Genomic DNA, 26,529 nt, shown 5'->3' with positions numbered 1-26,529 from the left:
GTGTACTAAATACATGTGTGAAAAATCTATGATTCCATTGTAAATGTCCATACATTGAAACTTGGAATAAAATAATAAAAATCGTGAAATGTCACACATCACGCCGTTTAAAATATCCCGACTATTGAAACATGAAATAATCCTCTATGCGCGTCATATTCGTCACGAGGTTAATCGCGGGTATGCCGTGAAAGTACAACGTTTTTCAACAGATACGCCCGTTTCCCAATTCCGAGCCGCGAGGGATGAAGGATCGAAAAGCGGATGAGAGGTAATTCATAGAGCTTTTTCGACGGTAACGTCATGTCCGGTCCGCGCTGAAGAGCGCTCGTACAACGGGACGAGCAAAGGGTAGAGTTTTCCACGGAAATTCACGTCTCCCTCGGAAGGTAATGATTGTATCGTCCTATTATTGGAACGGAGTCATAGTGTTCTCCGCGCGATACACGAGCAGCCCGATCCTATTTCACCCCCGAATGAACGTCCGGGGTGAACGGAAGGAGCAGGAGGGCGAAGGGTGGTGTTGACCAATCCGATGAAGAGCTCGAATACAGTCGCCACTTTGCCCCATCCACCCTCTCGTCGTGTACCATCCCGTCCTTACTCATCCTCGCCCCCGACTCTTTACGCATCCCTCTCTGTGTGTGTGTTCTTTTTCAACCTTCATTTCCGTTTCATGTGATTACGACCGCACAAATGGCAGCGATAAACCGCGAGAATAAATAACAGAAGGCTGTCGCTTAATTCTTTCTTTTTTATGTTCCTAGGCAATCGCGATGTAGGACTCATGGGCGTCCGCAGGATTTTTTTTTTTTTTTTTTTTCTTTTTTTTTTGAGGGAGCATAATTACATTTTTTTATTTAATTTTTTTGTATTAAATATGCAAATAAATTCCAGTGTTTATTTAAAAAGAGAGTAAATGATTAATTTTTTTTTTCTGTTCCTAGGGAATCGCGATGTAGGATTTTTTTTCAGGAGAAGGCATAATTAAAAAAGTTTTTTTTAATTTTTTTATTTTCATTTCTTTATATTAAATATGCAAATAAATTCCAGTGTTTATTTAAAAAGAGAGTAAAAGATTAATTATTTTTTTTTTATGTTTCTAGGGAATCGCGATGTAGGATTTTTTCCAGGAGAAGGCATAATTAAAAAAGTTTTTTTTATTTAATTTTTTATTTTTATTTCTTTATATTAAATATGCAAATAAATTCCAGTGTTTATTTAAAAGAAGAATAAATGATTAATTCTTTTTTTTTATGTTCCTAGGGAATCGCGATGTAGTACAAGGATCATGAGTGTCCGCAAGATTTTCTCCAGGAGGAGGCATAATTAATTTCTTCATCTTTTTCTTTCTTAATTTTTTTCATTTGTTGTATTAAATATGCAAATAAATTCCAGTGTTTATTTAAAAGGAGAATAAATGATTAATACTTTTTTTTTTATTCCTAGGGAATCGCGATGTAGGATTTTTTCCAGGAGGGAGCGTAATTTAATTTAAAACATTTTTTTATCTTCATTTTTTATATTAAATATGCAAATAAATTCCAGTGTTTATTTAAAAGGAGAATAAATGATTAATTCTTTTTTTTTTTTAATGTTCCTAGGAAATCGCGATGTAGTACAAGGATCATGATTGTCCGCAAGATTTTCTCCAGGAGGAGGCATAATTAATTTCTTCATCTTTTTCTTTCTTAATTTTTTTCATTTGTTGTATTAAATATGCAAATAAATTCCAGTGTTTATTTAAAAGGAGAATAAATGATTAATCCTTTTTTTTTTTTATTCCTAGGGAATCGCGATATAGAATTTTTTCCAGGAGGGAGCGTAATTTAATTTAAAACATTTTTTTATCTTCATTTTTTATATTAAATATGCAAATAAATTCCAGTGTTTATTCGAAAGGAGAGTAACTGCCTAATTGTTTTACTGATTCCAGGGAAGAGAATGCTCCCTCTACGGACCCTCATGATAAGGATGCGCAGATAGACACAGATTTTGTGCGAGCAGGCTTATGTCAATATTACGTCATTATGTTCTTCCGCAATATACGTTTGATAAGCGCAATAGTAGTACAATGTATTCGGAATATGCAACTGCATTTTCCATATTACGTACGAAGACATGGTCGACAGCGACGTGACGTAGAGAACACACACCAGGCGTTTCAAACGTCGAGCTATACTACTGAAATCCGTCAAGATACCGCCGCTCTCTCGCGCAAGAGAGAGAGAGAGAGAGAGAGAGAGAGAGAGAGAGAGAGAGCGGCGAGATATTATTATTTTACTACTTCTATTTTCGCACCGCGGAGCGTGTGTACATATATACATATCCATCTATATATATATATATATGGGGTTGGTATACGCGTTATTCGCGGATATCGGCCAATCCATTTGAAACCGAACGTAAAGTTTTCCACGCTCTCATTTTTTCCCCAGCTCACGCACCATTTTGTCGCGAACTCCAGCGGTGACAGCAAACACTGGTGACGGTTCAATGCTTTTATTTTTAAAAGTCGCACAATTCAAAATCTCCTCATCTCTCCACTTCGCTCTCTCTCTCTCTTCATATGGCCCGAAATTTTCTCGTATTTTCGAGTTTAAAACTTTAATCCTCCGGCGGAGGAGGAGATGTGTTTCGTAAATATGAAAGGTATTGCGAATGTGTCGCGATGCATCATCCATTTATACGAGGCTGCTAAACTATGCGCAGAGCAAAAGTAGCCCGTGCAAGCGAAAACCGGAGAGAGACGCGTGTGTAAATTTTCCTTCCCGGCGCAGGAGATTCGACAAGAACGGATCCGAGTCGACATCTAAGCGCGATGAAACAGATTTTCCGATAGGCATGAATCATGGACGAACGCGATGAATCGATTAAACCGTCGCATCATACTACTTTTCTTTATTGAGACGGCGATATTGCATTTTTTTTCGATTAACCCTCGCGACGGATTAAACCGAGAGAGAGAGAGAGAGAAGGGACAAAGAGGGATGCACCGTTATTACGTTTTCCACATCGGAATTACGTCTGTTGCAAATCAGAACTGCAATTTGATCGAACAATCGCTAAACCGCAACCTCGTCCGAGTTAATCTCGGGGTTCTTTGAGAAGGAGCAAGATTTCAGATTTTGCCTTCGCTAATTGACGTAAGGGAATCCTAAATGCCGTCCTGTTTTATCCATAAAACATTTTTTTGCGCACCCTTTCCTTTTTATTGTTTAAAGTACATGTAGAAACACAGACCTATCGATTTTATGTTAAAAGGAAATTGTTCCTGTTCTATTTAATCAATAAAAAAAAATGCGCAAAAATGATGTTTTAGCAATAAACAGGATGGCGTTTAAATATGTCTGTTTCAGTGATAAGTATTATTTTCATTTAACTATTTATTAACAAGAAAGCTAAATAATTATAGTTTTTTTGTAGTTCTTTTGCATTAAATCAATCCTAATGCATTAGGTCTAACCTAACTCCACCTATAACCTAAACGAAAAAAACTATTTATTATTTAACTTTCTCGGTTTTTTATATTCACATATAGAATTGAATTCTAGAAGAGGATTTTTTATTCTGTATAACCAATAAAGAACTAAATGAAAATAATATTTGTCGACAAAACAGACAGGGTGGGGTTATAACCCCACCTAACCTAATCTAAACAAAAAAAACTATTTATTATTTAACCTTCTCGGTTTTTTATATTCACATATAGAATTGAATTCCAAAAGAGGATTTTTTATTCTGTACAGTCAATAAAGAGCTAAATGAAAATAATATTTGTCAAAACAGACATAGTCGGCATTCCCTTAACGAATCGCCCGCTGATTGCGAGCGCGACAGCTGGTGAACCGGGGTTGACAGCTCGATCAGCTGTTGCGTGTCTTCTTGAAATTACGACTATTACAATCGCCGCTGGCAGTTGATTACAGCGAGTTGACGGACGAGTGTACACTTGCGACCCCATCTTTCAAGTCGGACGCGATTATTCCCGGAGAAATGTCCCGCTAAGAAGACATTACACTCGGATAAATTGCAGACTCGCGTTAATTTAAATCCACCGCTCGCTCGCTTAAAAGAAAGTCGAAGGACGGAGACGGAAATAGGGAGGATCGGAATGAATAATATTTCACGCAGGACGCTCGATAATCTTCCGTCAAACGGCAAGGTTCAATGAATAAGCCTCGTGGCGGGGCTTAATTCATTGCCTTGGTGCAATCACGTTCACCGGCTTACGGACAGTTGTACCGCGCACGTGCGCGGATAAACATTCCCTGTATGCAAACGCGAGGAATAAAGCGGATAATACGCGATTTGATTACACACGTACACGCATGCATATATACATACATACAGACATACAATATAATCGGTCCCTCTCTCTCTCTTTCTCTCAAGACTGGCCACGGTGACGATATTGAGCCAGAGTTGGGGCGTTCCTCTTTGACGGATTATCGAAAATCGATCTGGTCCCCGATACTCAATTAACCTACAAGTCATTACCGGGCGTAATTATGCCGATACTGATCCCGGGATCTGTTTAAATTGATAATAATAACGATAACGTCGACGCGTGCGCGACGAGAGCAACCTGTCTCCTCCCCAAAAACCCCAATATATGTACATGTATATACGCGATTCCGCGGGCGCGATATTGCAATCTGTCGGCTCGTTCGCGTCGGCTCTGGGAAATATTTTTTTTTTTTCATCCAACATAGAGAAGCCAAAGCTTGACGATCGACAAATTTCTCTTTGGGATAAAAAACGGAAAAAAAATACGACGCTCGCAATATCGCGCGTGGCTTCTGACAGCGGTGACCAACGTAGTCCTTCACCATCGAGTATTTCGCAGTCCAATTCCGCTCGAAATTGCCGACGATCTTGATACCCGGGGAAATTCCAGGCTTTGCGTTTATCTCGATGCTTCCGCTTTGCGCTCCCGTCCGCGACAAGACTTAATCTCAGCGAATCGAGTGTTTGCGCGCGTAACTGCGCGACATAAACAGATTACCAGGTAGCTGATGAGAGACTATAAGGATTGCGTCTAAGAAAAAGATCCGGGAATAATTGAAAGAGGGAAGTATATCCTTCGCGTTAGACAATCTTCTTCCTTTTTAACGCGAGCTTTATTAACGATCCTTTGAACTCCCGAGGCTTCGGCGATGCTCGATGAAACTTTATAATACGGATTATAGCTGCAAAACCGCACACGCGCTCGGTGAAAAATACACAAAATCTCGCGCCAGGCAATTTTATGGGCCGCTGACGTTTTATTGGACGAGCTATATATCCAGGCGCAACCTTGCTGGAGCGCCGCGCCGGTTATTGGTCATAATTGGACTAATTGAACGAGCCGGCATGTGAAAGGAATATCGCTTTCGAGCTACTAACTTTCAGCGGAACGAAATCTGCCACTCGCTTCTCTCTCTCTATCTCTCTCGTGTGTTTTTCAGAATATATTACTACAGCGATTTTCGTCGAAAGCTAAACAGGTATTAAACGATTTCGCGATCTTAATTTCAGTTCGTTAGTAAAATGTAAAAATTATTGCACGCATAAATTTATATTTAAAAATTATATTATTATTGTATATTATATATATTATTATAATATACAGGGTGTGCTCCAAAATTATCGGACATTCTATTAATAGGGAGATTCCTAAGATTATTTGGAGACGATTTTTACTCAGCAAAAATGTCGAGGGAAACCATCACTTTTTGCTACCATGTGTATCTTTGTAACTAAACTTTAAATTAAAATTCCACTGAAGTAAACTCTACCTGAAATTAAAATTGAAAAATGTGATTTTGTTAATATTGTATTTCCACAAGGCTTAATTTGCGAAAAACCCTTTATTTTCAATCGCTCATAACTCGAAAATTATTGCCTCGACATTTTTCTGAGAAAAAATCGTCTCTAAATAATCTGAGGAATTAACAGAATGTTCGACAATTTTGGGACACTGTATATTATTTAAATTTTTATTATTATTTTTTTCTCGTTAAAGTATAATCGCGATTCGCGCGTCAAGTGGATTTAATATTAAAAAAATGCGAAGAATTCGCAAAATGTGCTGTCTATACGTATACAGGGGACAAAATAAGTCATCATAAGCGCTGAATTTGCCTCGAATAATTATCACCGTCCCCCTCCCTTCCTTCCCCTCTATTCTTCTTTCGCGTGGACAAACCGGTGGACGCACCGATCGCGCACAACGAACGTGCAAATATTGTCGCGCTACGTAAATCGCAAAAACAACGGCGCTCGTCAAGCGGAGGATTTATGCACGGCGGTTCCGGCCCGCATCCTCATCCCCCCTTCTCCGCCGCGCCGTGACCGTCTCTGCCGTATCCGCTTCCGGTTTCGCGTAGATGCACATGTGTACCCGCGCACGCGTCTCTCGCTTCCTCCTCTATTGTGTAATTCCCTCCCTATTTTATATACATGTATGTATGCATAATATATATGGATATATATATATATATATATATATATATATAATGTAACTTTTTTGCACCCCCTGGGAATTTTAAATACGAAAAAAATTTATTTTAAAAGAAAAAAAGGAAACGCGCTCGAGTAAATATTTTGCGCATTAAAGAGATGCTGACCATGTCTGTTTTACCGTCTTTGAGTTCAAGGGCTTTCTTTTTATTGGCTATACAGATTGAAAAATCCTCCGCGATTAAGGTACTGGTAATAATAAACGAGGAGCATTGTGATTTAGTGTAAAAAATTAAAGTTAAAGTTACAGTTTTTTATCAGCCTCTTGCATCAGCTCATAACTTTACTTATTTAATACAAAAGTTCTGCAGTTTATTTGTGCACAAAATATAGCGCTCCCGATAGAGATGACATGAAAGAATAATACAGGAGTAATAAAAATGAGATTAAAAGTCTGTATCAAAAAATTCTTCAATCTGTATATTCAATAAAAAGTGAACCTAACCTAACTTAAAGTCGGTAAAACAGAACTACGGCAGCATTCCCTTAATAAAGCTGCCGCGCGGCATTCACCCCCAAGTCGAAATGATTCTCTTCCGATGTGATGCCCCTTTATCTCCCCCCCCTTTCGTCCTACTTTCCGAAAAGTGGAATTCAGCCGATCGGCGCCGTCGGAGCGATTTGGAATTATACCGACCAGGTAGTATCCCTCGGATTTAGTTATACCGGTGGAATGCTTCCGGGAAGATACCACGAGGCTCAAGTCTCGAGCCTAGGATTGCTATCGATTGCGATCGATATGCACGAGCGATAAGCCGACGAATCCTAAATACCCAACCTCGGGGATATACTCTTGTCTCTCACGATGCACGTGAGCGCTCGAAGAGAGAAGAGGCGAATTTATATCGGCCATCTATCGTGCCTATCATTGTTCTGGGGGGATATCATTGTTCGCATAGTTGTTATTTATTAATCCCCCAAGTTTGCGCCGCGTAATTTTGCTATTTATCAGCGTTATTATCTCGGATTATCTCGGGGAAACTATTGCTATTTAAACGCCGCGAATGGCCGAAAAGTTTAAATTTACAGTCGAGCTGGCATAATGTCGCTAAATGCGAGCGCGAACGAAAAAAAATAGGAAAAAAAGGACGGGGTCAGGGTTCTTTTAGCCGAGCGCACTTTTATGTGCGAATTGTTACCGCTCATTTAATTTCAGTGTCGCTTTAGGTGGCAGATTCTCCTCCTCCTCCTCCTCCTCCTCTCTCGGAAGGATGGGTTCGGCTCGATAGAGAGAATCGCGTTTTATTTATTTCGCTCCCAACATTTTATTCCGGTCCGACCGTTCCTCGATCTGGAGTTAGAAGAGAGCCGAGAAGAGTGTCGTTCGACAAATCTGCGCCGTTAGGGCGCGACAATTGTTTTTCGGGGCTACCAGCCTCGAAACTCGTCCCTCTTCTGACCCATCGATACCAGTCTCGACCTTTCTCCTTTTTGTCGAGCTAGGACATCCTTCCCTCGTCTTGCATTTTTCTCGCTGTCCGAACGACGGGAAAGGATATCGAATCTACAGATTCGACTTTCGGTAAAAATAAAAATACCCGAATCTATTTACGATCGTCGAACAATACAAATTTGCAATAAAGATATTGTACAAAATTATCCTTCGATTATTATTATAAATTAATATACTAATTTTTTATTGTAGAAATAATAATTTCTATTGTTTTCCAATTTTTATTATAGAATATAATAAATATATTAATATAATAAATGTCTTTAATCGCGACGCGACTGCGAAGTCGAGAGATTCTCAAGATTTTTACGTGCGGATGTTCCAAAAAGTAACAGCAAAATTAAATATTTTGAGATATATATAATTAAATTAGAAATGTATGATATGTCATTTTCTTACATAATTGTTCTCCTTTTCGATACATTTTTCACACCGTTGCAATTTCTTTATTCCATTAGAAAAAAATGTCTTTAATCGCGACGCGACTGCGAAGTCGAGAGATTCTCAAGATTTTTACGTGCGGGTGTTTTAAAAAGTAACAGCAAAATTAAATATTTTGAGATACATATAATTAAATTAGAAATGTAAATAATATGTCATTTTCTTACATAATTGTTCTCCTTTTCAATACATTTTTTACACCGTTGCAATTTCTTTATTCCATTAGAAAAAAATGTCTTTAATCGCGACGCGACTGCGAAGTCGAGAAATTCTCAAGATTTTTATGCGAGTGTTCCGAAAAAAATTTATATTAATAATTTTAAATTTTAAATTATTATACTAATTTTTTATTATAGAGATAATAATTTCTATTGTTTTTTAAATTTTTATTATGGAATATAATAAATATATTAATATATTAATTCAATATGAGTATTAATACGTTAATATAATAAATTTATATTATAAAAATATAAATGTTGCATGTTGCAAAAGAAATTGGCTCTTGCCCATCCTTTTTTCAACAAAGATCTCTATCGGTAATCACATTTGTTACAACGATGCAAATTGTTAAATAGCTAACAATGTAAGCGGAAGAGGAAGGAGGGAAAGATAGAGAGAGAAAGCGAGCGCGGTATAAGAATAATGCCCGTGAACACAAAAGAGCGGGAGGAAGTTTTCGCCGAAGGGTTTTTCTATCGCAAAAAGGCACTTTATGGAATTTTTTTCTCACCTACGCGAGCTGCTTCGCTAATTGTGTTTCTTCAGCTATTTATGGCAATAATTAATTAGGAACCGGGCGCGCGTTGAACGAGACTCAGAGCTCTCTGGCTTATGCCTTTTTCTTACGGGCCATTACCGCGAGCATCCTTTTTACGCCCATTATACAGCTATAATAAAGATGATTTATTATTATTACCTCTTTTATTTTTGTCGTACACTCACTTTGCACCACCGATAAGAACCGCCTTTAGGAAGCTCTCTCGAGGTTACACACATGTAAATTTTCAAATTGCGTATATATACAAAGGTGTTTCAAAAAGTAACAGCAAATTTAATATTTTCAGATATACAAGGTATATCTAAATAAGTGCGAACAATTTTAGATGATTCTTTGTCGAACATTAAAAGGGGTTTCTTACATAAACATATATTCATATCCCTCCCATTTCATTTCTTAAAAAAATAATAAATATATAATATTTTTTATTAGTGAAAAATATCCACCAAATTTCATTTTTTTTTTAATTTGCCCAAGTTTGAGGGAAAAATAAAAATTTTATTATTTCTCAGGGAGAGATATAAGAGTATATGTTTACATAAGAAAGTAAAAACTATCACGCCTGTGGTAAAGAATAGGCGGAAACGCAGGTTCCACCAATACGTCGTATTGTAGAACGAGCCTTATCGGTTTCAACGGCTCGTGAAATCTTTATGTGACGGCACCCTTACATCCAACATTAATCTTCCTACAGAGATACATACGACAAACGTATATGGTGAGTTTGAGTTTGTAAAGTTGCTTAAATTATCACAGATTTTCAACTTGCAAATTTAAACAACAATTTACAAAGCTAATGGATATTCGTCGCTGATGAGTATTTTTCATTCCTACTGACGTCTGGGTCCTGGGTAGACTCGAAAAACCTGCGTTACGCCTACTCTTTACCTCAAGCAAGTTTCGGCGACAACGTGCACGGCTACCCGACACCCTTGATTAGAGGTACAAATTATGTCATTTTTCTATATAATCACCCTCCTTCTTATTACATGGCATCAACTTCTTTATTTCATTTTAAAAAATTAAAAAAAATGCATTCCTGGCTAAAGACATTTTTTTCTAATGGACAAAAGAAATTGCAACGGTGTGAAAAATGTATTGAAAAGAAGGGCAATTTTATGTAAGAAAATGACATATCATACATTTCTAATTTAATTATATATATCTCAAAATATTTAATTTTGCTGTTACTTTTTGGAACACCCGCACGTAAAAATCTTGAGAATCTCTCGACTTCGCAGTCGCGTCGCGATTAAAGACATTTTTTTCTAATGGAATAAAGAAATTGCAACGGTGTGAAAAATGTATTGAAAAGAGGAGAACAATTATGTAAGAAAATGACATATTATTTACATTTCTAATTTAATTATATATATCTCAAAATATTTAATTTTGCTGTTACTTTTTGGAACACTCGCACATAAAAATCTTGAGAATCTCTCGACTTCGCAGTCGCGTCGCGATTAAAGACATTTTTTTCTAATGGAATAAAGAAATTGCAACGGTGTGAAAAATGTATTGAAAAGGAGAACAATTATGTAAGAAAATGACATATCATTTACATTTCTAATTTAATTATATATATCTCAAAATATTTAATTTTGCTGTTACTTTTTGGAACATCCGCACGTAAAAATCTTGAGAATCTCTCGACTTCGCGGTCGCGTCGCGATGTCGATCGTAATCGGCGGACAAAAAAATCACCGTATTCGGGTTCCCTTCTCCGTCTCCGTGTCCTAATGAAAGATTCGAAATTGAGACGCGACGGTGACAGTTAACCGCGTTATCTAGCAGCGGCTGGCTCGATTGGTGAATCCGTGATGGTTCTCGTTGTTGGTGGTGGTTGCGATGATGACGGCAACGACGCGCTCTCCGGTGATGATATTGGTAATGTTTCGCGGTGTGGTAGTGATGGTGGTGGTGGTCGAGACGGCGAGATAGGAGGAAGAGGGCTGTGCGGAGAGGGCGGATGAGCTAGTGACTGGGGTTGCTATCTCGTGTCAGTACGATGTTGGGAGCGATGGCGTCCCTCCAGGTAAGCGTGCTAGCTACACCGGAGGCTAGGGTGGGTTTAACAAGCGATGTTATCTGCCCAGATGAATGCCGGTCGACCTCTTACCCTCTTCGACCACCCCTTGACTTCGATCGTATCGCGCCACGTTGCCTGCTTCGTCACGAATCTCACCAAGCGGACCTCGGCCGCGTATCTTCGGGGAATCAATCGGCAACAATTATTTTGTATAACGTTTCTGTCAAAGATCCCGCGTAGTTGTAGCAATCAATTTACGGGTAATCGTCCATTCCATGAGATTAATTTTACATTTAACGTTACGCGGCAATTATTTTCAAATATCGATGATATCGATAATATCTCGATAAAAATATAAAATGATTAGGTACGAGTAAGAGGGCGCGATAAAATTGTTTTTAAATTCCTCTTTAATTATTTTGAATTCCGCGTTTGACTTTTATCAGCTCTTTTGTGTATGTCAAAGCCTTTTCAATTTATTATTTTAATTCGATAGAAAATTTGTCATTTAACTCTCTTATTTGCATATTTTTTTATTTACTCTAAAAAATAATAGAATCGACATTAAAACAAACAAACTTTTACATCTGAGTTACTTTCGTCTGCATAATTTCCAAGTATATTGTGTGTGTAAAAGAAAGTTCGGTAAAAAAAATTTGATAAAAAAGTCGTCTGGAAAATTAAAGTAGCATTTACAATAAAAAATTAGAGAATCCCTTTGTCCGGCGAGGGAAGCAAATTTTTCACGATGAAACTTTTACGACGCAATCCGTATTTAGAAACAAAATGCCGAAGGAGTATTTAGTAGTAAGTTACTTTTTCACGAGAACCCGCGAAGGTTCATTAACGATATTAAGACGCTCTAGTCCCCCGTTTCCTTCTCCAGTCCCCCCCTCGAATACCCGATTGGAGAGCTTCCAAGATTCAAACAAATTGCCCGGACGGCGGCATAAGATTCGTAGAAGAACGAATCGCGAGATTTATCGGGACAGGCGCGAGAAATCCCCCCGAAATTACGAGCGCGGCTAGCGCGCGGACGAGCAATCTCGTCGAACAATAAAATTTTCTGAGCAAGGGAGACGAAGGAAAGTCGCACGAATCTTTCTCTCTCAGGAGAAACTTACGTATAGAAATCTCGCTAACGTGGAACGGGAATAAAACACATCGACGCATAGGCCACAGATTTTTATTTTTTGTTCTTTCTTAATTTTTTTTTTATATTAAATATGCAAACAAATTCCAGTGTTTAATTCAAAAGGAGAACAAATGCTTAATTTTTTAATTGCCCCCTTTTGCCTCCTCTGCGTAGTATTTCGGCCTAAAATAGTATATGTGTATCAAGTGCGGAAAGTTGACAATTGATCACGAGTGCGGGGGATGGACCATCCCACACGAGTGAACAATTGTCAATCCGCACGTGATACACATATTATTTTGTATTACAAGTACAGGCAAAGTGGCTTTGTGCGCGTTTTCTATGCGCGAGATGGCCGATCGCACGCCGCTATCTTGCGGCAGCACGGTGCGGAAATAGTCGTGTTCAAAGTCATTGTCCACGGCTGAAACCGTGAGCAATGTATTGCCCACGGCTATAGCCTTGAACGCGGCTCAGCCGTAGGCAACGGCTTTGAATGCGGCTTATTCACTCACCGCGTTGCCGCTAGATGGCGGCGTGGGAAATCGGCCGCTTTCCGCACACAAAGTGCCACTTTGCCTGCACGTGTAATACAAAAAATATAGTGTCGCTTGAAAAGAAGAGACAGCGAAAAATAACGCGTTAATATTTGTCGTCGCGCTTTTATTTCGAAAGTTCCTCTTCCTCGGCATTAATCGTCGTCTCGTCTCATAAATGTTTCTTGCCGCGCGCCGCTAATGCTTCGCGTAACTAACAAACGCGTATAACCCGCGTGATATCTCGGTTCTCGCGAAACATTGAAATAAAACTACTACCGCAGGGCCCACCAACCCCCGTCCCCCTTTCCCTCTCATTTTTTCCCGGTCATATACGAATAACGCAAATTTCTCACCTGGCGTGCACCGGCGCGACGTTAACCAGGTCCCATTAATCTCACCGCCAGATCCCCCTTTCCCTTCCACCCCCTTCCAACCTGCCAACCCCCAAGTTTCTCGTTTAGGAGCGTGCCCGCATACCCGCCGTCCAACCGCCCCCTCTCTCCCTCCCTCTTCCCTTCCACCGACCAAGGATGAAGACCAGGGTGGTAATTAAAACGTGAATAAATAAAAGGCAGACGCGTAAATCCCGCGACATGAAAAAGCGACGGGGGCGAGAAGGATGCGGGTGCGCAGAGAAAGAAGGGAAGGGAAAGAGAAAGAGGAGAGGGACTGTGAAAACAATAAACTTGCGCCCAGCTTCACGAGCTCTTCGAGATCTTAATCGTCGACTCCACTAGGCCGCGAAGTCGCGAAGACCCTCTTTCCTTTCTCGGAGAGGGGTTAGGTTAGGTTAGGTCCTTTTTTTAAATAATCATAAGCCATTTCAATTGCAAGAGGGAGAAATAGAGAATACCGTCAGAGAAATGTACAAACATTTGCACAAACTTTATACGGTCTACCTTACGTTGGATATATGTCAGTTGTGTGGAACTTGCGGATCATGAAGTTTGCCGCGTACGCGGAGGCAAGTTCCATTGCATGTTCCATTCCGCATAAAATGTCTGTCATGGGGAAAACTTTGTAAAGAAACCTTCCGCGGAAATATCCGCATCCAGCATCCGGATCCATATACACGTATGTACAGAGTGATTTTAAATAGTTTAAGGGGATTCTAAACGCCCTTGAGAAGTTTATTGTTTTTTTCCTGTTTTATCGACAAAATGTGAGGTTAAATAACTATAAATCTATTTATTGGCTATACGGATTATTTTTTACCTGAAATTAGACCAGGCCGGATTTGACATTGGATAAAGGAATATAAGTAAATAACTAAGATTAAATTATGGCTCTGTAATATATTAAATATAAATCTAAATTGCAAGAAAGGCGTAAAAAACCATACGCGGATGTTGACCACATCCGCGCATGGCTCTTTACGCCTTTCTTGCGATTTAGATTTATATTTAATATAAGTAAATGTTTAGATATCAATTTGGAAGCCTAGTAAACAAAAATAACTTATTCTATATTTTCATGTGTGCACGAAAATGTAGGATTTATAGTTTATCTAACCTCACATTTTGTATATAAAACAGGAAAAAAAACGACAGACTTCTCAAGAACGTCTAGAATCCCCTTAAGTAGTAGATTTAAAAGTGCGAAACATTCTAGATAATCCTTTGACAAGCATTAAGAGAACTCTAAACATTTACTCTTATATCCCCCCTGAGAAATTAAACTTCTCCAAAGGAAGGTAAAAATTAAGTTTTTTATTTTTTTTTCAAATTTTGGACAAGTTAAAAGTAAGAAATTTGATGGATTTTTGTACTAGTAAGAATACTTGCTAATATATTTTTATAATCCTCTCGTGTCGTTATACAGAAAAACCAGCAATCTTTATTCAATTTTTTATTATAACTTTTTTAAAACAGATCGAAATGTGATCATATAAAAATATATGTTAAGCTTGATTCCTTCAGAAACTTTTTTCTTTTATTTTTGTCGACTTTACTAGAAAAAAATTACATTCTCATACACAGCAAATGTTAAATAGCATAGTTACAAGTTACGAAAAATTGAATTTTAAAATAAGAAAATAAGCAAAACAAAATTATAGTAAAGTTGGACAAAAATGGAACAACAAAATTTGAGAAAAAAAATAAAAACCTAATTTTTACCTCCCTCTTTGAAGAATGTAATTTCTCAGGGAGAAATATAAGAGTATATATATATATATATATATATATATATATATATATATATATATAAAATCCTTTTAATTTTTAATAAAAAATTATCTTCTACAATTTTTCGTACTTATGTAGAGAACCTTACTAAAATATTACTAAAATTAATAAAAATCTAATTTTCACTTCTCTCTCTTTGAAGAGTGTAATTCCTCAGAGAGAGAGAGACATAAAAGTATATATATATATATATATATATATACATATATTTATATGAAAGATCTCCTTAATTTTCAATAGAAAATCATCTCCTAAAATTTTTGTACGTATTTAGATCCCTTGTTTTCCCGAATAACTTATTAAAATTCCCACTTCAAAATGCCTTCGATTGCATAAGTAAGTCTCCAGGTTCCCTCTCTCTACACGTTTCGGGATAAGTCCTGATCCCGATTCGACGTCTCTCTCCGAGAGATAGAGGAGGGAATCCGCAGGGATAATTGATTCCTTCCGACTTGACGGTAGATCCAATCACGATCATTGGGAAAGTTAATCGAGTGGAAGGAAGCGCGCGATTTCCCTCTCCCTCTCTCTCTCTCTCAACTCTCTTTCTTTCTCTTGGCGCATCTGCCGTAGTTGTAGTATTCCGCAACGTTCGTGTCATGGTTTATTCGTATTCGAAACGACACTATTCAGTCATGTAGCTTTGCTTAAAAATTCATTATCCTGCCGCAAAATTATCCCCTTTAAGGAAATCCTAAACGTCCTTGAGAAGTCTATTGTTTCTTTCCTGTTTTATCGACAAAATGTGAGGTTAGATAAACTATAAATCTATTTATTGACTATACGGATTGTTTCTTACCTGAAATTAGACCAGGCCGGATTTGGCATTGAATAAAGGAATATAAGTGAATGTTTAGATATCAATTTGGAAGCCTAATAAACGAGAATAACTCATCCTACAGTTTTGCACACATGATTTATAGTTTATATAACCTCACATTTTGTCGATAAAACAGGAAAAAACAACAGATTTCCCAAAGGCGCTTAAGATCCCCTTAAACTCCGTTAAGGACGATGACGCTTTTCCGTTCGGTGAAACCGGACACGTAATACGATTTCCGAAAATAAATATGCAAATTTGATCAGCCAAGCCGCGAGAATAATTTCAATGGCCGCGCGATCGATACACTTTGAAAGAAATATATTCGGACAGAGAGAGAGAGAGAGAGAGAGAGAGAGAGTGAAAAATCGAAAGATCCCGTTAAACCGCGCGCGAAAATAGGAAGGGATATCGTTATATGTACATTTTCGATTCGATCATCCGAAGCGAGTTTGCTCATTTGCTTGGCTCCATTTGCTCGCAATTAAACAAACATTTTGTACTCGCATACGTAATTGTTTAGACAAGAGATGATTTAATGAAGATCAATATTCCCACTTTTACATCACGCGCTATTTCGCGTGTGCTTAATAATGATGTTTATTGGCCGCACGCGGAGAGAGAAACGATATCTCGTATCATCATCATCATCATCATCATCATCATCATCATCATCATCATCATCATCATCATCATCGTATATATAAAGCATATTTCAATCATCATCGTATATGCACGCAGTGCGAAAATATCTTATCTCGCATGTGCTTATTTAATACGCGCACGCAACCATTTTCCGCAAAAGTTGATGTAATTGATATTCGATGTTTCGGCACGCGTTTCAGCGCGATTAATTATTGAAAGGCTATTAAAAACTTATACCGCCGTCCGTAACATCGTTTATTATCAGATTCATCGCAGATACTAAATAGGTATTTTAAGAGGATAAGTTGTGATGCGATGAAATTAAAATGTGACACGATATTTCTTTTAATATGTGACACGTCATTATACAAGTATGTATAATGACGTTATCAATCTATATATAAAATTCTATACAATTTAATCCACTAGTGTTTCGCCGTAACTTTATAAAGACTTTATTAATTCTGCTAAATTACTAAAGTGTTGTTTCGAAAACTAATAGAGAGCAATTTGATTAGCGAAGCTTCAAATAAATAATGAAAAGAGAATCTCGATAAAACGTATTAATAAATATCAAATATATTAAAAGCAATAAAAGCACATGGCGGTATATTTAAATATTTAAAGTCCAAAAAACTTGATTAAAAAAGAAATAAAATCTTATATGTATCAAATTATACATGAAAAATTTAATAAAGCTGTTTAATCTATTTCCTTCTTATTTAATCGCGCGACAAAAAATATATAACAACTATCGGATAAAGACACAGTTATTTATCCGTCGAGCTATGAAGTAATAAAGTCTCGCGATCATGTTTAAAGGTATTAAAAAATCACAATAAACGTTCTAGGAATTTAAAAGAAGAATGCGTTTAAGAATTTTAAAATGCAGATTTCACGTCACATCGCGAATGCCAATATTTTTAAATTGCGACGAGGAATCTGTGCGATATACTAATAAATTAATAATGTTCACCGATATAGGGGCAAATTTATCTCTCACAAGGAAGAGAAAGAGAATCAGGATTTTTTCCAAGGGGGGACACAATTTTAAAAATATTAATATGTAAAATACTTATTAAATTTGAAACCAGAAAAAATGTATTTTCCTATGAAATTAAGTATTAAAACGCTTAAGAGAATGCTGATCATGACTGTTTCATCGACTTTGAGTTCAGGCTTTTCTTTTTACTGGCTATACAGATTGAAAAATCTTTCTCCACAATTAAAGTACTGATAATAATGAACGGAAAGCGCTGTAATTTCATTTAAAAAAACAATAAAATGACAGTTTTTTTATCGGCCTCTTGCATCAGCTCATAACAATACTTATTTAATACAAAAGTTCTGCAGTTTATTCGTGCACAAAATATGATGCTCCGAATAGAGATGACATGAAAGAATAATACAAAAGTAATAAAAATAAGATTAAAAGCCTGTATCAAAAGATTCTTCAATCTGTATATTCAATAAAAAGCGAACCTAACCTAACTTAAAGTCGGTAAAACAGAACAACGCAGCGTTCCCTTCAAGAGCAAATGTTTTTTACTGATTCCAGTGGGTGCAAACGCTTCCCCTGTGGATTCCTAGGGGAGAGGGCTGATGAAAAGGGGAGAGAGTCAATGATTAAGGCGCCTCAGCAGTTAGCGCGGACGGTCGATTATCGAGACGGCATTTGTATCCGCTTTCGAGACCACCGAGGGAGAGACTACCGTAAGATATTGGGCGAGATTCACTTACTCTCATGAATATGTATCTACATGGTCGAGTCTCTACTCTTCCGCTCTCGACAGTCATTATTCTTAATAACCGCCATTATACAACCGGCCAGGATTTTTTCTTTTTTTTTTTTTCGTTTTTCTTTTTTTACGCGCAGATGCGAAACGACGCGGTCGCAAAGCGACGACGATAACGAAATTACGTATATACGACAAATTCAAGAATAGAGACTCTCTTGTCTCGCACCGAAGTCTCTTCGTGACCGAGGGGAGGAAAAAAAAAGACGCCCGTTTCTTGCCGCGAAACGTTGCGTAACGAGCAGGCGTTGTCACGGATTAAAAGGAAGGGAGAAGAAAAAAAAAAAGGAAGAGGGAGATGCAGAAAAAACGCGTCTGGCAACGATTTATCTCGTTTATCGCGAACGAATTTCGCGGAAACGCGACGACGCTTTGATCAATTAATATGCCTCCTGTATTATTTGCGCGACCGTAATTATATCCCGCGAATTAATTACCGTATAATTATGTAATAATACTGGAAATATATCACTTATACATTATTACTGCATTATTGCGCCGACGATGAGGTTGAGCAGCGCGTAATATATCGCGGAATTACAAAACTAACCGATATGATTAATGCGCTTCGGGAGAAAACGCGGGAAAAAAAGGTGCATTTTTATGACAAGTGCGATGGTAATCGCTGCATCTCATTCGCATTCCGCCGTTATTAATTTTCCAGACGAGCTTGAAAATCGTCTCGCGCGTTGAAACCAACAATTCCGATAAATAATAATTTCTTCCGTTTGTAAAAAAAAAAAAAATCCCCCAAAAAATTCTCCCTCCGTACTTGACAGGGGGTTAATTACAATCGTCTTCCGATGTTTTTGACTCGATGTTCTTCCATTCCAAGAGCTTTGCCTGTTCTCATTTTAACACGCGACGACATCGATGTAATAATTCACCCCCCTCCCTGTAGTATTAAAATAATCTAGAGTATATTTTACAAAATCTCTCCACCGCCTGATATAATTTCCGCGTTAATGTATTCAGAATAACGACCTGTTATTATGACGGGATGAATAATGTACCCGATGAGTTATACCGCAGGATCTTAAGATCCTTTAACGTCATAACAGCTCGTTATTGCAAACAGAGGGTAGCGCGTAAAAAAATACGCATAAAAGTGACTTAACAAGACAGATACCGGTCCCTCTCTCTCTCTCTCTCTCGCCGCAATTAAAAGCGCTTTTTTTAAATAGCCTCACACGCTCCAAAATTTATCGTTTTTAATTTACAAATGTTTATCCTCTTCGGGAACGCACTAGACAGAAATTACGTGTTTTTTAAACCGTTTAGAGCACTTAAATAGAAACGTTTTAATAAACTGTATTAATTAAAAATATGACATCGGAGAACCTTCGGTGAATTATTTCACGCTTGAAATATATAACGCGAAATAATGTCAATATTTAATTTTAAAATTCGCGGAAAAACAACATCTACTTATTTATCGCGTAATATTGGACAGTTTATAAATTGAAACAAAGAAAATCTTTGATCGATTTTTCGATATTTCCATAAATATATAACTGAGATGAGAGAAAATTATACATTAAGTGTATTATTTTTGATCCGTGAAATTGACTTATATATTTCAAGAGATGGAGTTTTTCCTTCTTTTATATCAAACTTATTTTCAACTCAAACTCAACAGTTCCTTTTGAAAGAAAGAGAGGCATTTTTATTCCGCATCGCTCTTTTGCACGATTAAAAAAAATGAAACTCTCATTTTTCAAACGAAAGCCTGAGTGAGAGAAATAAACTTTGCAGTCGGTACAGTTTTCGTCGGAAAAATGACAATTTTTCATTCGAAATTAATTGAATCGACCCATTCAAAGCCGTCTCGTATTCTGGGAAAGCGTTTTACACGAGAATATTCGTACATGTAACCCGATTTTTAAAAATTTCGTAGTGCTTGAGGTTTGGGTAAAACTAATCCTCAATTATGTATCATTGAATTTCGGGGAAAACAACATTTAGGAGGAAACGGTTACATAAAAAACTAAACGGAATTGAAAATTCACGGTTCTCTGTATATCCGTATAACGAAAAATTACGAACATACGTGTAACATTCAAAATACACAGAGTAGTTGTATCCAATTACTGCTTTTTCTCGTCGCCGATGCTGGGAGGTAGAGAAGGTTAAAATGAAAGGCAACCATTATATGTGCTTTCAAATTGACTCGCATAAACGTAGGGGGGAAAATATGAGCATTAGCGGGAGCCGGTCATCAAAAATGCAAAGCCATATAAACTTTGCATCTCGAGTTTACGTCTAATTATGCGCATTAATGTTCGCTTTTTCTGCTTCCCTCCCTCTCTCTCTCTCTCTCTCTCGTTCTCCCTCGCTTTATATTTCAATAATAGCGGTACCTTTTCGTTGACGATTTATTTCGAGACACAGTATCACATGGAAAATAGTTTTCCATTTCGAAACCGTGTACACGCTTTTTGCAATTTTTGCACTGTGTATAGAGATTACAAAAATTATTTAATCTTCACTGACTCAATATTTTCTAACAAGAGTAACAAATAGCAAGCATAAAAAAAGGCAGGAAAAAATATCACCTGTACAAAACACGAACTGTTTATTGTTATCCTCAATTCTCTCGAAGAGAATAACAACTCTACCTGATTCGAATTAATTTCTCCAGCGCACACTGATCTATTTTATTTTTTATTTTGCAATTATAAAGACTCGTGCTTGCATTTTTTGCTTTTTTATCACCACTAACAAGCGTGGGCGTCCGCAGAGGATCTTGTCCCCCTTGGATTAGTAAAAAAATTGAGCAAATACTCTCCTTTTGAATAAACACTAAAATTTAGTTGCATATTTAATATAAAAAAATTAAACAAAATAATAGTATATTGTGTATCAAGTGCGGAAAGTTGACAATTGGTCACGAGTGCGGGGGATGGACGCACGAGCCGAAGACGAGTGCGACCACCCCACACGAGTGAACAATTGTCAATCCGCACGTGATACACAACTATTTTGTATTACAAGTGCAGGCAAAGTGGCTTTGTGCACGGCTTCAGCCGTGGGCAATGACTTTGAACGCGACTCAGCCGTAGGCAATGGCTTTGAACGCGGCTTATTCACTCACCGCGTCGCCGCTAGATGGCGGCGTGGGAAATCGGCCGCTTTCCGCACAGAAAACACGCACACAAAGTGCCACTTTGCCTGCACGTGTAATACAAAAAAATAAATGTAAAAAATTAAGAACGAGCAAGAAAAATTAATTATGCCGTCTTTTGTAAAAAAAAATCCTGCTAACAAGTACCTACACCAGGGCAAAAAAAAGACGCGGTTTCCCCTTTAAATAGAATCAACTCGCTGTCGACGTGAAGATAATGGTTACCGATGTAATTCGTGCAAGCGTGTTTTACAACGCGCTTATATACAAGAACTCGTGTGCAGGCCGCAATTATCGCCGAAGGGAAAAACAAAGACGAGCTCGGAATTATTGTTGAGAGAACAAGACTGGAGACAAAAAAAACCCGGGGTGGGAAAAAAGAGGAGGAAGAAGCGCCTTCTCTCTCTTTCCGCGCGTTTTCCATTTTCTCCTCGGTCATTCGCCGTGCGAAAGTAACGAGCCGCGGTCTTTAGAACCGACGTCGTCAACAATGATGAAGAAGAGCGCGGATGCTTTCTGAAGACTCCCCCTGGCAGCCAGCAACGATGGGACGCGGCGATACAGCTCGCGTTTCTTTCATCCCTGCGAAGGGAGGCGCGCGTGTTTCACACGTCAAAAGGAAAAAAAGAGAGAGACTGGATTATCCTCTAAGAGAGCGCGTGACTTCGCACAATCCCAGGCTTTGTTATCTAAGCCAACCGATTCGTATAGCCTTTGCCGCGGCAAAATCGAATGTTTCCATCCCCCGAGGAACCCTCTTCCCCCCCCCCTTCTCACCCCCCTGGACTTTCATTGATCCGACTCGCGAGGCGTCTCTAAAGACGCAATTGTAACGCCCAAGTTGTAATTGAGGTAATGGACGGAATAAGGGCGCGCCATTAGTTATTACGGCGCGTTGTCGCGCAGCCATTTGGCTCGCCGAATCGCGGGAACCGTCTCCAGGTGAGATCGTTTTCGGCAGAGGGGCACGAGGGATCGGAGGGATCGAAGGATCTAAACGGAGGGGTAATTAGACGCGCGCCGAGGATTAAAATAACGTTCTCCTATGTAATAATAACGGCTCCGTTATCGTTACACCAATTCTGCCAAGAGTGATACTCGAGCGCCATTTTGTTTCCTTCGACTATTTGAATTTTATGTTCAAATATATTAGAGCAAATATTAAATATTTCATTCAATTAGAAATAAAAATAATATGCCATCACCCTCCTTTTTTATGAGAATTTTACATTTCTCACATCGTTGCACCATGCAACTTCTTTATTCCGTTAAAAAATGTTTTTGATTGTGTCTTCTGCTTCTTTGATCTTATAGCAGCCCAGATTATGTGTTTGGACCCCTTAAGGTGATCCTAAATGTCCTTGAGAAGTCTGTGATTTCCGTCCTGTTTTATCGACAAAATGTGAGGTTATGATTCTTAGAATTCATAATTCTGTAACCAAAATATATGAGACTATACAGATTGGGAAGTATTTTTTCTGTACAAATTAAAGTATTAATATTAACAAAGGACGAAGCGTTCTAATTTCGAGTCAAGAACAATCCGTACAGCTAATAAACACATTTATAGCTGAATCTAACCTCACATTTTGTCGACAAAACAGGAATGAAACTTAGGTTAGCTTAGGCTCCCCTGCTGTGAGACGAAGATTTGGAAAAGAAACGATGCATTCCTGACTGAAGCAACAATTAAAAATTTTATTTTAATGAAATAAAAAAGTTGATGCGATGGTGTGTATTAAAAAGAAAGGTATCGCGTATAAAAAATGATATACATATATCAAAATATTTAATTCGTTGTTACATTTTGAAACCCTCTCGCAGTAATTGAAGGGAAAAAAGTCGATCGAAATTTTCAATGAACCATTCGGTTGCTTTAATGATGCTAAACAACGTTTCGGAAACGCAAAATACGTTCTACTAATTGTATATCGTCAAATTGAGACGCAAGTGAATTTCTAAAGATGCAATTGTCGCGCAGTGAAATTCCTAATTAAGGCAATAGCGCAGAAATAAGGGCTACGTATACGGTACAACGTCGATGATAAATTTCCTTAATAGTGATTAAAGTTGAAGTACTACCTAAATGTCATTGCGCTATCTGTTGAATTAATTAACGCAGTTAACTCTTATTATCAATTTACTTAAAGTTCCCACGTATTTCGAAATAACATCGTCGTGGGCCTCGCTTCCTCGACAAGACAATACCTGTAAAATCCATCTTTTTGACATTTGGTAATAATATATACGTACAATCGCTTACTAAAGATATATACACATATTAAAATGAGAGAACTATAATGAATAGATGATCGCAATCAGATCCAGGTTTACATCGTAATTAAACTCCGTCCCGTCGAAATTTTCGAACGAGACGCGGACAGAGGGAGAGTTCTCGCTATCGGAAGTTGAGAATTGCTAGTTAACTCGCCGCTTGTAGAGTAATGCATATATAACTCTCGCAGAAACGCGATGATGACGAGCTCGACGAACGATGATAAACATCGAACGGCTAATAAGTTCTTGAAACGGGTAGGAAAATTCGCAAACTTTAAGATTGCCACCATCCGGCTTTTCCGGTGCTCGCCGTATATACAACGTCCTATGTATCCCTCGACGTTAGCCGAAACGTCGTCCCGTGAATCCCGTCTTTCTCTCTCTCTCTCTCTCTCTTGGCTTTATATACAGCTATTTGCCCGACGCGACTCGAGCTACTGCTATACTGCTACCGGATGGCGACCCGGTATCATTTGGCTTGACTTAAGTCGGGCAAGACGGCAAAACAGCTAACTACGAGTAACGATCCTCCAAAGTAAGCAATTAAAGCCGTGCCGCTGACTCGTCGGCGCAGTTTAATGCAAATTTCACGCGGAAAGAAGCTCGTGTAAGTAGTTCGGTTGCCGGAATTCTTCGTGGTCTCCTCTTTCTTTCCAAAAAAAGACAAATTCGATTTTACTGCAAGGATACCCGATTACCGATTCATAATCTCTTTGCAAACAAAGTTCATAAAAATGTCAAAGATTTATGTAATTGTAAAAAATTAATGTAAATAATTATATAGAGAAATATGTCCTTTAATAATAAATCAAACAGCGTCCTTAATTAGATTTAAATCGAGGAAACAGTTTCAATCATTCACAACTAGACACGAATCTGAAGATTAGAAGATTACAGCAAGTAGTAATGATAGATTGCAGTTTTCGAAGTGGAGTATCAAATTATTTAAACGATCCTAAATGTCGAATAATAAATGCTTTTTCACGATTAAAGCGCGAACTTACCGATTTTATATTAAAAACAAAAAAATTAATTTTTTAATTAAAAAAACATTTGTTCACTCTTACTTCAATCGTGAAAAAGCATTTATTATTCTATTCGACGAATAAAAAGAGAAGGGTAAAATTTAATAGATAAAACAGAACGGCATTTAGGATCCCCTTATTAAAAGGCAATTAATTAAATTAAATTCATAACAATGAGTAAGTGTCATCATAAATGTCGAATCTCGGGCGACGATCGACGACCCCTTCTACATTCCGAGAGCGAATTTGCGGGAACGGCAGAGAATTCGCGGGCAACAAATCCGCGACGCGTATCAGTCTTGCCTCTAATGGTGGATAGAATTAATTATACGCAACGTATTAATCATCGATCGCATTACTTTGAATTCGAGCTAACGCCGCGCGATCCTATCCTTTGGGGAAACGGTAGGGAGACTAATTATGATGGAGTGACTCGCATCTCTCCGACGTCTTCTATGCCCGGCATCTTCCGCGCATTCCTTCCTCTCTCTCTCTCTCTCTCTCTCTCTCTCTCTCTCTCTCTCTCTCTCTCTCTCTCTCTCTCTCTCTCTCTCTCTCTCCCGCGTCTTCCTCTCGGAACAAGGACGGAGAATTTTGCGCGCCGTGTAACTGTGCGGTTTACTTCCTCCTTCCCTTTCCTCCCCCACTGTGGAAGAGGCAGCCGCGGATTTCGCATGATAGACATACGACGGTGTTGCACGACGGGCGAAACAAAACGCAAGACAAACGATCGTCTGCGCGAAACTCTCGTCCGCGGGAAAAAAAGAAATTCGCGTTTCCTTCAAATTTAGACGCGTTTTTCAATTTGCGAAATTCCTCACGCGCGCGTGAGCTTTAATTAAAATTATCAAGATTAATTGCAACGCGATACGTTTCGCCGGAACTAATTTTTCATTTCTTACTTCGCGGCGAATAATTAATTAAATACGCAAAATACGAGCTATCCACTTTGTCACATTTTTACTGTGTCTAATTGAAAGATATGTAATCTTAAGGGGACGCTGAACATGACTGTTTTACCGACTTTCAGTTCAAGGGCTTTTCTTTTGATTGGCTATACAGATTGAAAAATTCTTCTCCACAATTAAAGTACTGATAATAATGAACGGAAAGCGCTGTAATTTCGTTTAAAAAAACAATAAAATGACAGTTTTTTATCGGTCTCTTGCATCAGCTCATAACAATACTTATTTAATACAAAAGTTCTGCAGTTTATTTGTGCACAAAATATGGCGCTCCTAATAGAAATGACATGAAAGAATAATACAGAGGTAATAAAAAATGAGATTAAAAAGCCTGTATCAAAAGATTCTTCAATCTGTATAGTCAATAAAAAGTGAACCTAACCTAGGGTTCAAGGGCTTTTCTTTTGATTGGCTATACAGATTGAAAAATTCTTCTCCACAATTAAAGTACTGATAATAATGAACGGAAAGCGCTGTAATTTCATTTAAAAAAACAATAAAATGACAGTTTTTTTTATCGGCCTCTTGCATCAGCTCATAACAATACTTATTTAATACAAAAGTTCTGCAGTTTATTTGTGCACAAAATATGACGCTCCCAATAGAGATAACATGAAAGAATAATACAGAGGTAATAAAAAATGAGATTAAAAAGCCTGTATCAAAAGATTCTTCAATCTGTATAGTCAATAAAAAGTGAACCTAACCTAACTTAACTTAACTTAAAGTCGGTAAAACAGAATAACGGCAGCATTTCCTTAAACCGAGTGTTTAATTTTTTTTATTTATTTTTTAAGAAAAAGAGTGAA

General features: G+C 37.9%; 1 protein-coding gene across 3 annotated transcripts in view; it reads right to left on the bottom strand.

The window, feature by feature from the left end:
* LOC114945579 (kin of IRRE-like protein 1) overlaps positions 1 to 26,529 on the bottom strand; it is a 652,455-nt gene that overhangs the window by 497,274 nt on the left and 128,652 nt on the right. The window lies entirely within an intron of this gene.

Source organism: Nylanderia fulva, unplaced genomic scaffold (assembly GCF_048542155.1).
Source record: "Nylanderia fulva isolate GAGA-0341 unplaced genomic scaffold, ASM4854215v1 Scaffold32, whole genome shotgun sequence".
Lineage (NCBI taxonomy): Eukaryota > Metazoa > Arthropoda > Insecta > Hymenoptera > Formicidae > Nylanderia > Nylanderia fulva.
Note: the sequence above shows the minus strand (reverse complement) of the source record. Positions and strands in the feature narration are given on the sequence as shown.